Source organism: Pectinophora gossypiella, chromosome 15 (genome assembly GCF_024362695.1).
Source record: "Pectinophora gossypiella chromosome 15, ilPecGoss1.1, whole genome shotgun sequence".
NCBI classification, from domain to species: Eukaryota; Metazoa; Arthropoda; class Insecta; order Lepidoptera; family Gelechiidae; genus Pectinophora; species Pectinophora gossypiella.
This window is the reverse complement of record NC_065418.1, coordinates 14,521,125-14,539,183: the sequence shown is the minus strand read 5'-3', so window position 1 is coordinate 14,539,183 and position 18,059 is coordinate 14,521,125. Positions and strand designations below refer to the sequence as shown.

Sequence of the window (18,059 nt, the reverse complement as noted above, 5' to 3'; positions counted from 1 at the left end):
GAAATGCTGTCTCCGATGAAAAGGGCCACTCTGTCACAATATTTTTTGGAATGCGCCTGCAAAGAAAAGTATGTTACCAAGATAAAGAGAACCACGAAATAGTCCTCTACAGACACATATTTATATGATGTTCTAAAATAATTATTGCCGTTATAATTTTAAAGATGTTAAATCCGATAAATCGAGAAAATGTCTTTTTATTGTCGATAAAAAAGAAGAACGACCCATATATATTTATTTGCATGTATTTATTGGTAAGTTGTACTTATAGTTTGTACCCGCAATCTTTCAATTATTATTTTTTTTACATTTTTCCTCACCTTTGGTTGTCTGGAAGAAATCGCTTTAAGCGATAAGGCCGCCATTTGCCATGTACTTAGTTAAGATATTTTTGTAATTATTTTTTTTTATTTTGGTGCAATAAGGTGTATTTGTATTGTATTGTAAGTGCGCAATGACAACAAATGTTAAACATATAAGTACATATATACATATTTCCTTTTTACCTCCCAGATAAAACTTCGCGGCAAGCCTAAGAGCGAGTAAACATAGTTTTAAATAATAAAATGTAACGTCTCTTATGTATAAAACATTAACATTATGTTCCAACCTGTCTAAGTGGGTACCTTTTTACGAATTCAAACAGATACCTAAGGACTCTTAAAGCTTTAGTTAGGTACCTAGGTTATAGTGCTATACCTTCAGATTTGTCTAGTCTAGACTAGGGGGGAGTCGGGGGTTGGGGTGGGATTGTCTCGTCGTTAGTCCACGCAGATGTAAGTAGCTTTCATATTGAAAAAAAAAAACCAATATAGTCTTCTTATGTTTTAGGAATAGGTAAGTACCTCATCTCCCTAGCATTATCCCGTTTTTCACAGGGTCCGCTTACCTAACCTGTAGATTTGACAGGTCTGGTTTTTTACAGAAGCGACTGCCTGTCTGACCTTCCAACGCGCGAAGAGAAACCCAGCCCAACACAGGATAGGTCACATACCTCAGAAAATGCATTTCTCGGAAATGTGGGTTTCCTCACGATATTTTTCTTCACCGCTGAGCACATGATAATCATTTATGATCCAAACATGAAGTCGCATTGGTTTCGGCCTGTGCTGGATTCGAACCTGCGACCTCAAAGTGTCCTACCAACTGGGCTACCACGACTCAGAAATTGTTAAGTACCTAACCAATAAATATTACATTATTTTATTATTATATTATATTATTTTGTATGAACTTTAATAAATAAATAATAATAATAAAATACTTATTAAATAGCTGTCGTAAAGACTGACAGAGTTGGGCACCGCTGTTTGTCCACCACTGAGGAACATCGAGAAAAAATGTTATACTGTACGCCGGTCAAACAAGTAAAAAAATTGATTGATTGTGTACCCCTGCTCTTTATTTCAGAGCTGAGCTCTTATCCGTGGAGTGATCGCCATTCCTCTCTGCTTCCCGCCAAAACCTTAACCTCCTGATACGATACCTGCACCTTCTCTTTTATTTGTTTCTTAAATGTTCTCCTAGGTCTATCTACCCCTTCCTCTCTATATTGTGTTGTTTCTTTATTGTGTAGAAAGTACATAATTGAATACATTTAACATTAGGAATAAGGTACAAGTGAGGTTACTGTCTAAACTAGGCTGAATAACATAATACGTGTCATGTTTTTACTTTTTTTTAAATAATAGTGGGTACGTAATATCATTGTTTATTTGCTGGTAACAGGAAAGCAATCAATAAAACGAGGCTTTGCAAATATATTTCAATACGTTTACTCCCGACGGGGCAATAACACTGACATTTCAATATAGAGCTATCACAGTCCTTTTTTCATCAGTACTGTGTTGAAATTTTTTTTTGTGCAACCTGAAAATCGAAACCCAATTCAATTTCCATAAAAATAGGTTAGGTCATTCACTGTGGGCAACTTTTTTCAGGCTTTCAAATAGCAGATAGACTGTTGCGGGACAGTTCCAATCTCCGTATTTTTGTCGTAATGGGTTTCAATAAAACAGCGGAAAACCCTATTCAACTGAGCTGACTATTCAACTTTATCAATATATTATACTCATAGACTACACTGTTAACCGTCTCGAACAAGGAGCTTCGTATAATTGAGGTAGAACTTCACTTACAGGTAAGTTTAATCTCTTCATTATATTTTGCAGTGAACATCTTCTCAATTTACACAACCATTTAAGTATAAGTATCTGTATCCCCGAATACATCTAGTTAGATTTACCTCACCCCCTCTGGGTCTTACTTTAGCCTAAATGGCCGTAAGCTGCTCCGGAGTAAGAGAGCGCGCGTGGATAGTCTGCCTCACTCGCATATATGCGGTAAGGCAATCAAACGTTATTATATGAAACCAAATTAAAAAACCACGCAAATGTCTATACGAAAGGAAAAAAATCCAGAAAGCTGAGTTCAATAACCTTACCCCGTCTATGAAATTCAAATTCCGAACATTGGTGGCTATAATCGATTGTCGATTATGTCGACAGAAACAAAGGGCGACGTATTACCATCATGATGGAGTCGATGCTAAATATACACAAAAATACAACGCGTAAACACCGTTTACCTGCTAGCGAAATGTTTACTTTCATTCAACCTTTCTGTTTCACTCGCATATAAAACGAAAAGTAAAGAAAATAGACTATTTTTATACTTTTCTAAACATTACTATTAGCTCTCGGGCGTGTAATTTTATTCAAGCAACGGAATTGCTTATAATCTTGTAGATTATAACTAAAACAAATATATATTTATAATTGGAAATTATAAACTCCACTAAAACTGCCAGCTATACTTAATTAGTGCCCGATTCTTACCAGAATTCATAATTCTCGCTTCACCGTTTCAGCACCGCTCTATTCCTTTTGGTTAATTAAATTCAAATAAACTTTCAACGTTCTCATTTAAAGTTATATTTTAGTTATAAGTTGAAAACTGAATTTGTTCACCTGTTATAATTACTTCTTTTCCAAAAGCCAACTATTTTAACAACCGCCTAGGTTTGTAAACGCATTCTTTATTAAATTTGTAGGTAGGTTAGGTAGAGGTTTTGTCCTGGTTGCAGATACCTTCAGGCCATGTCTTCATTTTGGTGCTACTGATTAGGTTTTATTTATATTATCAGATTATCACAGAACAAATAAGGTCGATTTGGCAATAAGTTTATTTTACTCTTACTTGTGTTGTGTCTATATGTTGAAATTGTTGTGATGTTGTTGTTTTTTTTTTATTTATTTGATAAACTTTGAGTATACAGTTTTGACGCATAGCATCGCTAAACCAGGAATGGTTTGTCTCGATGCTAGGTTTCCTGTCATCAATCAATTTACACAACGTTCAAAAACATTATATACATCAAGAACAATTAAAGTACAGAAAATAATAAAATAAAAATAATGTTGTGGGTAGTAGGACATTGCGGCTCACCCGGTAGACACGGAAGTACATCGCTCTTACCTATGTGTACCTATGTGTGTTATGTATGTGCAATAAAATACCTATCTATATTTGATTTAATTTGATTGATAAAACTGAAAATCCTCATAGCGCATAAGATGCGGAAACATTTTAGTCTGCTTTCAGCTTTACAGTTCGACTATTGCCTATTTTCATATTTACAATAATTATAAGAATTGGGTCGTGTACTAGGTAAAAAATAAATTGTGTAATTCTGATTACGAAATAAAGACAGATCCAAAACTAACGAAAAACATTTTTTTTTTTTATTTAACTTATTGAAGTAATTTATATAATTATTATAGATACAATAACACAAATAAATAACTATTAAACGAATATATAATTTTATTTAATCAAGAGAAACGTACAAAATAAATTGTGAAATAATAAAATAAGAATAAAAATATAAATAATAAAATAAGTCCGACATTTTATCATGTTTTTCTATGACGCCACGGTGTGCTTTTTCATTCTTATTCGCGTTTTGACGTTTAGTAATAAGTAACTGATTTAATTAGTAAGAAACTAGCCTATTGTTGCACATTCACGTCGACATGGTCAACAAATAAAATCTTGCAGCACATAAACAAGTTTTCCCATCAATTCCCGATACAAACTAAGCAATTGCGCTTTTCAAGGAGACCGTGGGTTTAAACTTCAGCCGTCTGTCAGTTAGTCCACTAACGACCGAACTTGCAACTGGGACGTGTTCTAACTACGCCGCCAACTTATAACTACGTATATAACTACTATTACTAGCCATAGACGTTCGAGACACTAATACCCGTATTCTAAGATGTCAACTCGAACCTCCCGCCTCAGTTGAGGCGACCTTAAGGAAGACCTCAAACTCAGGCTCGAAATCGAGACTTTACTCCATTGGGGTTGAATGGAGGTATGAGCATTATTTACGTATCTGTTAGCTGTATGATATCCTCGACTCCGGTGAATAAAGTCCTCAACTCGAGAACGTAAATGTCAACTTAAAATACGAAAATGCTTAGTTGAAGCAGAGTCGTGTGGCCTATGTTTTGAGTTATCTTAAAATACGGAGTTACTAAGCTATTGATGCTCGTAGTAGGTGTCTGTTTCTTGAAAGGGATTAAGTATTGTTTCGCATTAATGTTTATGGTACAACAAATGCAAGACTAGGTCCGCGAGTCAGCCAAGTTCTGCTTAGAGCTGTAGTAAACGCGAAAAGAGGAGTTGGGAGACTGCCTTCTACGGATGAAGGACAGCGCTAAACGGTATATAGCTGCATTTGGCATTGACCATAAGCAGTTGACGATGATGAGAATGTGATAAGAAGATGGACGAAAGATCCACAATAATGCCTGGTTTGATCTGTTGGCAGAGAAAAGGGCCAGGCGACATGAAAGTGGCACAGGACCTCCTACAACTGACTACATCTGGAGAGTGTGTGGTAGAGCTTGCCGCTCTCACATTGGCAGTAATAAAATAAATCTTCTGGAAAAGATGTATGAGACCTGATGAGTGATGGCTTGTTTATTACGCACTAATTCCCAATTGCTTCAAATTCTAAAAAATTCTTCAAATTATGGAATAGAATGAATGTGAAATCCTAAGATCAACTGTTATGTACGTATCTGTAGAACGTATATGTAGGTATAAACGACATACTCGTATACGATGTTCCGTTTAGTCGGACTTGTTGACTGCAACTCGCAACAAGGGAGGGGGGCTAAGTGCAAACTGTAGTAGTCTCGTACAAAGTTCAAGGAATTATCCGATACGACACACTCGCAGACTTCGCACATAAGGTTAAAAAGTTTCCAGTCTACGTCCAGGAACTATCTAAACAGCTACTGTACATTACGGTTACCGTACAAGACACATGTTTCCCGCCATGCACGTTAGCTACTTCTTTGTTACTTTTTTTTTCAGTATCCAACAGTGAAAATACAAGCTAGTTTTTCGGCTAAGCAGTTAATGCCATTTGCGGCAAATCTACAATAAGTCACGTGTTTGAATAGGGAAAGCTTAAATTTGCCGTCTAAGGTTACCTATTTTTCAGCAGCACACTTTATTGTATCAAATTGGTGAGTAAACATTTGAATTTCTCAATTAATTTCAAAATATTTGAACAACTGATATTCATCATTTTCAAACGACGATCGTTAATGCACGAAAGAAATTACTTGCGTAATTTTATAGCTAATTTGAATATGGAACAACATTAATTTATGATACTCATTAATGTTTTCCTATCAATTGAACATAAAATTATTGTTCGTGTAATTTTGTTTTGATTTATTTTGTAAATGTTATATCACTTTTCGTAAATTTTGTTTACTTGCTGGGAGGAGTGGGTGAAGGAATAAGAAAAGATATATATATATATATATACATTCTTTGCGTATCCCTTCGGGGACTCAGGCGTGATATTAAGTTATATCAAAACAAGGTACCTAAATGTTAGGTACAATAAAACTTATCTCAACATTTTCCTAGTGTTATCCTTCTTTCTTTTTATATTGGCCAAGTATTTTGGTTCAACTATGCCTGATGGTTTGGCTAAGAAATAAGATCCCTCCTTCTTACAATATGGGGTCCTTCAAGCGAAGCGAGAAGAAGCACCTCGTAGGCCAGTATGGTAGTCGCAACTGATTCGAAACTGACTCATTGCGTTGCAGTAGCAACTGAAAAGCTTCGCTTAAAGGACCCCATATCGTAAGGAGGTATCCTGTTTCTTACAGTTTTACAATAAAACTTTACTATCATGCCTAATAAAATCAACCATCTATGAAGTATTTTATCTACTTTTCTACCTATCTCTCGGTTCCGTAGAAAAGTTTGAAAAGACTTGAAAATTCTAAAAAGACTAATAACGGAGACTTTTTAACTTGCAGGACCACAGAGCGCGGGGAGAAAATTCTACTTTGCAAGTCACGAGTGTCTGTTTAATATTGTACCAAATGCACTCGGGAAAGTAGTGTCGAGTGTCGAATCTTTAGTGTTGAGTCTCCAGGGTCGATTCTCCAGTGTCGAGTCTCGAGTGTCAAGTGTCAGACACGGCAACTCGGCAAGTGTCCGATATTGCTAAAGTTGTCACTCGCCCCTAGTTTTCAAAACTTATTTGTGAGTCCTGGTTATTGAAAATAGAAAATATGGCTGGTTGTGTAACTTCGTACAGTTCAGTCTGCGCGACATGAGATATTTCTAGAAAAATAAATAATTTCTATAAAAATAATAATATTTATAGAAAAATAATAGAAAAAAATAATACATGAGATATTTCTAGAATAATAATAATAGGCTAGTTCCAACTAGTCAAATCAGTTACTTTTTACTAAACGTCAAAACACGAAATTACTATTATTGACGACCTCCGTGGACCAGTGGTTGAGCGTTGGGTTTACGATCCGGAGGTCCTGGGTTCGATTCCCGGTGGGGAAATGTCACAGAAATTACTTTGTGGTCCTCAGTTTGGTTAGGCCATTACAGGCTGATCACCTGATTGTCCGAAAGTATATGTTAAACATACTTTATTCAAAAAAGCTTATTATAACATTAATGATAACCTAAATTATAAAAATGCCTGTTATATTAAATGTGTTCCTCTAGTTATTAATAACTTGTAATGTATATCACCTCTATTATTATTAGAGGTATTCCACCTCTTAACCCATACGATAAGACGAAGAAGACCAACACAGTTGGCTCGACCATCATAGACGGCGATACGGCTCCCCAGTTATCTGTTGGTCTAACAGAAAGCTCCGTGTAGTGCGGATACTCAGTTGGTCTTGCGATGGATGTACCTCTGACTACTATTACATTCATGAGCGGGTGAGAGCCTTCAGCGCTTCCCTTTTTGTCCGGCCAAGCAGTTAATGCCATCTGCGGCAAATCTACAATAAGTCACGTCAAAAAAAAAGTCATGAGCTTATGTAGCCCCGTTCACACTGAAGTAAAGTAAATCACATCACCTGAGTGCAGTCAACTCTCTCACTTTTACACCCTCCACTTAGAAGGCGGGATGAGAGGAATCTCATGCACAAGTGAAGGGATTCTCGGGTTAAACTCCTGAATATTTTCCTTTGGGTCATAAAAGTTATCCCACAACAATCTTCATTTGGAATTTATGTAGGCACTTCAAAGTCGGTTAAAGTAATTCTGAAGATTGCGGGCAGAAAGTTGGTAATGTTTAAATAATAAATAAAAGAATGAGAAAAGCAAGATTTTAAAAATGGAGTTATATTTTTCTTCATACATAATAATAACCTCATACCCGTTATTCTCTGTAATACTCGTAGCCACTTTTGATACGAAGCCTTAAAGGTTTTGACACGTGCTTAATATTAAGTGTAAATCTGTCCAATTCTATCTTCTTCTATCGTGTGGGTTATGTGTTTGATTACCAGCCTCATCAACCCTGGTGTCGGGGTTATTATTGAGCCGCCAAAGGCCCCTGACATGGCTCATGTAATGACTACTTACTTACATCAGTATGTAGTAACCGGGACCAACGGCTTAACGTCCTAACCAAACTAGGGACCACAAAGTATTTTTTATTATATGTCCCCAGATCTCGTGCCCAACGCTCAACCACTGGACGACGGAGGTCGTTAAATTATTAATAATAATATTATATTTATTATCAAGAACAAAAAAAACTTTAAAAAGTCAACAAAAAGTCCTTTCACTGAAAAGTTCCGATATCTTTAATAGACACACAATAACAGCTTTCACTTCCTTACCGCCTATCCCATTTATTTTACAGGGTCCGCTTTTATATAGACAGTGTGATCTAAAGAAGTTTTCACAACACACCTATCTTTTCCACCGCTACGCACACGTTTCGCGTCAACCCGTCAGTCTTTTGCGTCTCTCTCCATCCTCTTCAGCAGTTTATCGCTGAAGTCACGAAACGGCCTGATAAGAGTGCGCCCCCACTGCACCGGAGCGGAGCGGAGACGAGAAGGTGACCACAGAGAGCGAACAAGCGACAAAACGCCTCTTTTGGCGCCAATTGCCATATAACTACATAAATAAATAACTACATAAGCCTTCCTTACTTTGCAGCAGTATTATGCTGCTAGTATATCGCGTGTGAAGCGATAAGCCAATTGACTGTGCGATAAATGGACCAATTAAATTGGCTCATGTATCACATCGCGCTTAATGCAGGCTAAAGAAGATGTAATTAATTGTTTATGGTAAAATGTATTTAAGTAAAGTATAATTTTATAAGACTATGTTGTCTTCTTAGGTCTATAGTCTCTGTACCGGTTGAGAGCCCTCAGTGCTCCCCATTTGTCCGGCCAAGTAGTTAATTCCATCTGACGCAAAGTCACGTCACAAAAAACAAAAACTTCCAACACGGGTATGACAAATTGTTAAACACAATTGTGTTATTGTGATTGGCTGGAGTTTTTTGTTTTTTGTTGTCTCCTTCACCGTGATTGGTTATTTGCGTGTCCGCTCCGCTCCGCTGCTGTGGGGATGCACCTCAACAGCGCCTTTTGAAACCGACGATCACCCACCTATAGATTTGCCGCCTTAAAGGCCGCCATGATTAATGTCCTGCTTGACAGTAGGACCATTTGTCTCCGGACAGTGCCGCCACGGCTACAACGTTGCCAGTTCTCGCCACGTTCGCAAAATTTATCGTCTTATTTTTTAATCTTAACCGGTCAGTTGTTCCTGGATAAATGTTTGATAGTTTATATGAAAAATAACCATAATTTTTAAACGTACACATACATACATAAACTCACGCCTATTTCCCACCGAGGTAAGCAGAGACTATGGAATTCTACTTGCTTCGACCCTGACACACTTCTCTTGCTTCCTCCACATTCATCAATCGCTTCATACACGCATGTCGGTTCAGAGTAAATCGTACTAAACCTTTAAACAATATTAAAAATATTGGCATCCGTGCTTCGGAAAGGCATCTGTGTTTCGAAAGGCATGTTAAGCTATTGGTCCAGAGCTACTAACTCAAACACATCTGAAAACCCGTACTGAAGTAAAATAGTGGAGTATGCTCCGTTCGCTCTGGTTGATTTAGAGGTCTGTGTCCAGCAGTGGGATGTTTATATAGGCTGTTAGAAATATTTAGAATCGAAGAAAGGTAGATATTATCTTAAACATTGCCAGGAAGATGATAATGAAAAAGTATATAATGTACTCTTTACAAGTCACTGGCAAAGACAAGTGACATCGCCAAAAATGGCGCATCTTTTTTGCACAGCCCTGTCATAAGAAGCTGAAAAGGGGGGAAAAGCACATTTCCATATTACACGCTAGTTTAAATATCCCCCATGTTGCCAAGTTTACAGCCTTCAGTGCACTTAATGTGAAGTTAAAAGCCTCTATCGGGAGCCTCCGGGCTTATCTTCCCGCGGTTTTTGAGCTTAACACCAACTTAAAGCTTATGTTATGAAATTTTAATGTCGCGGTTTTGGGAGACTCGCGTTCGCGAGACCAGAGTGGCGCAACGATTTGTCTGGTGGAGTATCAAGACATGTCGAAGCCAGCCTGGACGAGTTGAAGCAGAAAAGGCTTCGCTTTCACACCACTGTCCCTCCCCCCGAGTCACGTTTTATTTGCGTGAAATACGGCAAAAGATGCCGTGCTGCTGTTGGCTTGTCACCTAAATCCTGCAGCAAAACGTGACAGCTTCACAGCCACTGTTTGTTTTTGTTTGTAAAAGTTCTTTATTCACATATTATAATCAGTACATGTCGCGACATTGTCAGCGAAATAACAATCTTAGATAACATAACATTTCATCGGCGGCTATCGCCTTTTAGAAACGATACAAGAAGAAAAAAAAATGTATTTGTATATACTAGCAAATGTTTATAAAACAAACCTTAAGTATAACTTCACAGCCACTGTTACCATCGTAATAACAAGAATAAAATACATTGTTTTAAGTTTACGCGGTTATTATCATAATTAAAACACATAATAACAGTCATCCCGTGATCATGACACTTGCAATACTGTCGAAATATCGGGAGTCTCATATCCCTGCTTTAAACGCGGTAAGAACCCGTTATTATGTGTCTTAAAAATAAAATAAATTTATTGCCAGTAATAGTTAACATTTTTCTAGAAGAACTAGGCAATTATGCATATTACGAATACGGGCAAAAGGAAATGGCTCAGCTTGTGCTGTGATGGAGCCATGCTATGGCGACATTCAGCGCTGGTTTTCAATCAATTCGTCTTCCTGAGATATTGTGTGGAAGTGATTGTCAACGACCATCATCAGTCAAGATGTTATGGCCAATGATAATGCAAGTTTAGTTCAGATTGCTACGAAGTTTAGAAATATTATTATTATTGTAATCTATTTGAATATAGCATAATTTGTTCTTTTCAACTACGCTTTAGTTTGAGATTATTATAAGCAGAAAGAAATAGTTCTTCTCAGACATGCTTTATTATTACTCGTAGACTAACAGTTTAGAACTCACTTACTTACAAATGTAGAGCTGAACACTCTATAACACACCATAAATACTTGTCAATGGACTACTAAGCCAGCATTTTTATTCTTTTTCTAATCCCTGCAATATCCGGTATTGCAGGCAGCAGACAAAAATAAATGGTTAATGTCACTTTCAGCTAGAACGCGACGAGGTTTTGTTTTTTTTTACGCAGTACTGGATGACAACAATATAAACTCGTGGAAAGCCAATTAAATTCTAACTTCAAAAATGGAATCATTTTGAAATAATTAGAAAACAAAAGAAAGTCTTGAGCAACGTAAGCGTAGGTAGGTACTTAAGTTTTATAAAAGGAACAAATTAATTTCGACGATGTTTTTTCTTTTTCTTTTTTCTTCGAAAGAAGTCTTACCTGCCCGACAGAAAGCGAAAACAGCAACAAATGTCGTCTCACAAGGAAAAAAGGAAAAAGTGCTGGAATTTAACCGAATCAATTTATGAGCTGTCACATAAGTTAGGTTAACTTGACGATATTTCACTGAGCGAAGCCGGGTGAAAGCTGTCGATAAATTAATTTGATTACCTCATAAATCCATCCAAACCCGACTGTTTGAAGTTAATGAGTATTAACGTATTTATGATAGTTTAATTGTTGGGTCCGATCTATTTATGGCCAGTTTCACAACGTAAAAAGAAAAAATATATTTATTGTTAATTTAAATATTAAATATTCTTCCACATCCAGCTATGTTCGTGCATACAATATATTTAAAATTGTATTCTTTTTCAAGTGTTTCGCAGAAATTATCTTTTGTTTTTTAAGAAATCATATATGATTAGTCGTGAAAAATATATTACCTAAGCACCTGCCTCTTCTTCTATCGTGTGGGTTGTGAGGTGTGGGTTTAGCCGCCAAAAGCATCTGACATGGCTCATGTAACGACTACTTACTCACATCAGTAAGTAGTAACCGGGACCAATGGCTTAACGTGCCTTCCGAAGTACGGATCATCTTACCTTCGGACAATCTGGTAATCAGCCAGTAATTTCCTAACCAAACTGGGGACTACAAAGTAATTTTTGTGATATGTCCTCACCGGGAATCGAACTCTACCTGCCTGACATGCCTTTACACCAAAGTATAGTCTTCTATACGAGCAATATCAAAACCCATAGATCAACATTTACAACGCACTAGATGTATCGTAACTTATCACCAAGACATTCCGTCTTCTGTTCCGAAGTATTGATTTCCCATCAATAGGGGGTCGTGTATTTGTCACCGAAGTTTAGCCACGAAGTTGCAAACTTTACACGAGGCAATAGAAGCACTATAGAAGCACAACATAGGCACCGCATAAGCACAATATAGGCACCTATAGCTTTAACATAGGAACTATGTTTAATGGTACCTTATTGAATTTTCCCGGAATATTACTATACATCGCGATTGAGACTCAATATTGCATGGACTTGGTGAACATGTCAAAGTTCAATAATGTTCTCATATTACTTAAGTCCTATACTATAGTAGCTAAGGGCTCAAACTGGATGACAGCGGCAGCGGCGCGGTGGCGATAGCGGCGCGGGGGACGACGCGGCGACCGCTGCTCCGTTCTCGTTGCCAGCGGCCAAATCGCGCGGTGTTGCGGCGGTATAGAGTTGTCTCGCAAATGAACGCGATGTCGAAACGGCGATAACGCATTTTCGATTGTAGTTCTTTTGTTTCGTACGATTTATTATGGGCAAAAGAAGATCTGATTGATGGAATGAACAAAGGTAACAAAAAGGCGAGTTTCAAACGCAGAGACACCGCTTGACTAGAGCGCACCGCTTGTACCCCGCTCGCCGCGCCGCTGCCATCGAGAACACTTCAATATAAATCTTAGCATTTGAACGCGCCGCTCCCCGCACCGCGCCGCGCCGCTGCCGCTGTCATCCAGTTTGAGGCCTAAGAGTGAATCGATTGCCCTTACCTGGGCCGAAATCCTAGAAATCACGTTATCTATATCTTTCTCCAAACATGAAATCAAAGTCGTAATGTCCAATTCAGTGGTTTACAACCCGAGCCGGGAAGGTGTCTATCATTCAGTCTATTTTACACTATTAACATCACCAGCCGGCGTCATTATGTATATTTCAGTTTTAGAAACGTTAGCAAACAAAGTCGATACTACTACTACTATCGTGTGGGTTGTGAGATGAATTACCAACCTCATCAACCCTGGTGCAAGGGTTATAATTGAGCTGCCAAAGGCCCCTGACATGGCTCACGTAACGACTACTTACTTACATCAGTAAGTAGTAACCGGGACCAACGGCTTAACGTGCTCTCCGAAGCATGGATCATCTCAAAAACAAACAAACAAAGTCGATTATTAGTCCCAACTTCCAGCTGGGAAGGTAACAAAGCAAATCAAATGGAAGAAGTCTCTGCTTACCTCGGTTGGAAATAGGCGTAGGTACAATCATGTACTTACCCACCTTAGAACCCTGTCGCACCATCATATTTGACATTTAATGAGAATTACGGTTTAATTTGTCAAAAAAGTTAATGTGACATGGTATAAAAGTGTATACGTATTAGTACTCGTGACTGTACTTATGTAACTTCTAAGCTGGCAGCTGCTGCACACAAACAGAGGCTAATTTGGAACACCAAATATCCAATGTAGACTTTAATGAAAATGTCTAATTCCGTAGTTGCTCCAAAACACCCTGAACATAATTTTAGGCTTACCGAACTCGGCTAGGAACCCTTTCTCTAATTGCTTAATATATTTCTAAATAAGGGTTTGAGACGGCCTCTGTCCTTGTGGAGGCCTAAATTATGGTCACTAGAAACTACTACGACGCAATAGGCTGGTTTCCAACTAGTCAAATCAGTTACTTTTTATTAAACGTCAAGACACGAAATGACTATGGAATTTGTATGTAAAAGCAACCTGTGACGTCATAGAAAAACGTGTCTAAATGTCGCACTTATTATTAAATTTATCTTTATCAAAATTCACAAATAAGTTAAATAGAATAAAGAAAACATTATGTCGCCTTTTTAGATCTTATTTTATTTTGTAATTAGAATTTCATAATTTATTTTAACCTACGAATCTACCCAATTCTCACATGACGCGGATTTTGTTTTTTTTTTTAAGTGACGTATTGTAGATTTTAAATTGGCATTAGTAATTAGCATTACGAGACAGACAGTCCTCGCATTACCTTACTCCATACGGCTTACGGCGTAAATAGACCGAAATGGCTCCCATCGGGGGTGAGGTAAGACCAGCTGTTTCCAAGCTCGTATTGGTGCGGGGCGAAGAGTGTCCTTTCTACGTAATTATTTTTAATATATGCTAGAAGTAAGAACAACGGAACTTAATAAGGTTTCCTTTCATCAGAATACTCAAGAGCAGTTTCTAATGCTATTTTAGGGAACTCCGCGTAAATTAGCGTACAAAGAACGGGGCCGCTGTAATTAAGGCTTGAACACACTCTTAGCTTTTCCCTGATTGTAGCTGGGAAATACCTTTACAAAGAAAGGAAAAACAAACCTTTTCGATTCACAATTTGATACTTCCGGAGAATTGATTGCAATTTTGGCTTCTGTTGATCTTTCATTAGCAAGAGACAGGAAGAATCGGAAATTGTTTTTGTAACAAAAATGTAGCTTAAAATATAAAAGAAATATGCTTGTAACAGTGTCTGTTATATGCCGTGGTAAGCAAACTTTTAGAACAGATTAGCATTCGACTTTGGCTATCTCCTAAATCACTATTCGGGAGATTTTCAGAAAAATATTTTCTTGTTTTATGATTTTAATGCGTGATTTTGCCGGAGTCGGATTTTAATTTTTAATTTTATATTTTTATTTATATTATTTTTGGGTCTTCTTTATTAAGATAACGGTGCTTCCATTATGGGTTTTATGCAATATTTGGAGATAAACCCTATCCAGAACATGTACATATTTAAAATGTGCAAATTAGGCCCTTTCATTTAATATTCAACACCATGCCAGTGGAAAAAAAATCATCGTCAGTTTATGACCTCCAGAGGGTGCTGCAACGAATTTACCGTACCGTCACATAGCCTGTAACCACCGGACAATCAAGACGCTTCTAGTGACACCTCATTTGTTAAATTCTAACAGGTAGTTTGTGTGTGATAAGACAGAGATGTGGTGTAAAAGACGATATAGTGACTAGGATTGAGAAGGGAATGTTAGGTTGGTTTGGACACGTTGAGCGGATGAAGGATAATAGAATTGCAAAAGCGGTATATAAAGCGAAAGTTGATGGTAGGGCTGGCAGAGGAAGACCGAGAAGGATTTACGATGATCAAATTGGAGATGTCCTTAGAAAAGGTTCAATACGATCTACTCTGAACCGGCGTGCGTGTATGAAGCGATTGATGAATGTGGAGGAAGCAAGAGAAGTGTGTCAGGATCGAAGCAAATGGAATTCTATAGTCTCTGCTTACCCCGGTGGGAAATAGGCGTGAGTTTATGTATGTATGTATGTAGTTTAGAAGTTAGGTGGGAACAGACGTGCATACACACATAAATAGCGGTCAAACACATAACCCTCTTTTGTTTCGCCGCAGTCGGGTAATAAAATTAAGAGCGTAATGTCAACAAATGTCAAATAGCAATATTACGCTCGCTTACTGACAAATTTCCAGTGGTGGTCAACCTTTTTCTATATTTTTGTGTCGCTTAATTTGCACTCACAATGCATCAGTGCTCAATCTGTAAGAGTGTGTTCAACGATGGTGTACAGTGTACAGCGTGTGATAAGCTTTTTGGCTTTTGTTGTGCTCAGATTTCCGAAAATAACTACCGGAAACTCTCTGCCGACAGGAAGGCTACATGGAAATGTTTACACTGTAAATCTGGAGTGGTCTCTGGGAAAAGTGCAAGTCCTGTTGTCGCTACCCAGGCAGCGCCAACACCGATTGTTGCAAGTAAAAAACGGGCTGTCTCCGACGCCATGTCAGTCACTACACCTGCAGTCCCGGTAACGCTAGAAAACTTAATGGCTGAAGTCCTCGAGCTCAAAAAGCAGCTGGCGGGTCTCCCGTGTCTCATCGCAGATATGAAGAGTATTAAGCTAGAATTAACAGAACTCAAAACATCATGCGAATATGCCCATGCTAGTCTTGAGGAGCAGCACCTACGGGTATCTAAACTGGAAACCGAAGTTGCTGGAGTACAGATTCTCAGGGATGCGCTTGACGTAGCCAATAACGAAGTCGCTGAACTAAAAGCCGTCTTAGCAGAAAACGAGCAGCGTTCTCGGCTTAATAATATTGAGATTAAAGGGGTCCCACTAAAAAAGACCGAAAACCTTTACAATGTTTTTGAGTCCATATGCGAAGCGGTCGGTCAGGTTGTCCCAAAGACTCAAATTAATTATATTGCAAGAGTACCAACTAAACACCCTAAAGAAAAATCCATAATTGTGTCGGTTAACAATCGCTACGTCAAGGAGGATTTTATGGCCGCTGCTCGATCAGGCAAAAATAAAACTTTAAAACTATCTGACATTCCAAGCCTTGGTGGTGGCGGGGAAGTTCGCGTTTACATTAACGACCACTTAACACCGTATCGTAAGAATCTCCTCAACAAAGTTAAAAGTGTAGCAAACCAGAAGCACTATGAATACGTCTGGGTGAAGCATAGCAAGATTCACATACGCAAAAATGACACTTCAAATGTATTTGTTATTAATAAGGAATGCGATTTAAACAAAATTGTTTAAACTATAATTTATTATGTTCTTGTAAAGTGTATCGCGTTCTTAAATTGCTACCGTTGTATAAAATGTTCTTTACCTCTGCCTTGCCTATCGGCTTAACCGGTTCCTATTGTTTACGCGCCCCGCTCACTCACAACCAACGACGCACTATTCAATTATTAACTATCTTTCTTACGCAAATTACACCTGCATCTAAATCGCTAATTTGTTTGCTCGCTTGCACAAATTATATTGCTTGCAATGTTTGTTTGTTACAAATACCTGCTTATATCGAAAATAGTTATTCCGGTCATTTTTATTTGTGTTTACTATTTGAAATGGTTAATTCAGTAAATCTGCTGCAATTGAGTTTTTTAACATCTTATTATAGACGTGATGGATCCTGATTGTTGTGATAATAAAATACTGATTTATTATCAGAATGCTAGAGGCCTTCGCACTAAAACTACAATTTTTTATCGGAATGTGTGTTTATCAAACTATGATGTAATTTTAATCACGGAATCCTGGCTCTTGGATGGTATTGTGGATAGTGAACTTTTTGACGCGCGTTATGTAATATTGCGCAGAGATCGCGACTACTCAAAGACGCAACAAAAGTTGGGTGGCGGTGTTTTAGTTGCAGTAAGGCGAGAACTTACAATTACCCCACAAACAGCATTTCATTCGAGTGCAGAAGATTTATGGCTCACCTTAAAGGTCAAGGGTCAATCTAATGTTACTACGTCGCTTCATATGTGCATTTTGTATCTTTGTAAGCAAAACATGGGTTATTCTTTTTCTGAACAACTACATAACTTCTTTTATAACGTGGAAAATCATATTTTACATTATCCAGATGATAAATTCCTTCTAGTAGGTGATTTTAATCTCAGTAAGATACAGTGGGCGCCGTGCTCCGGTAGTAACTACCAGCCAATATTAAGGGATAGTGCAACACCAGATGAAAGATTTTTGGTAGACATGGTTGGGTTTCTTAATCTTAAACAATTTAATTATGTTAAAAACGCATTTGGCAGAATTCTGGATCTTGTTCTGGCAAATGATAATATAGTTACTGTCAGTGACTGTGCTAGTAACTCATTGGTTCCGATTGACGATGAGCACGGTGCTCTGTTGTTGTGTCTTGACTTTAGTTACCTTACCCCGCTCGATCGTGCCAGTACCAAGAAGTATATGTTTGATGACGGCGATTACGTTTCCATCAATAAAGAACTAGGTGAAATGGATTGGAGTAATGAATTTTCTTGCAAAAATCTCGATGAGTGCGTGGATCATTTTTACGATGTTTTTACCCACCTTAGGAATAAATATGTCCCTTGTAAGGCGATCAAAACTGATTCGTACCCAAAATGGTATTCCAAAGCTCTGAAAAAGTCAATTAGGGAAAAGT

At 37.9% G+C, this 18,059-nt stretch overlaps 1 protein-coding gene across 8 annotated transcripts in view; it reads right to left on the bottom strand.

The window, feature by feature from the left end:
- Nucleotides 1-18,059, bottom strand: part of LOC126373295 (amyloid-beta-like protein) — a 207,445-nt gene that overhangs the window by 20,259 nt on the left and 169,127 nt on the right. The gene's annotated exons all lie outside the window — the stretch shown is intronic.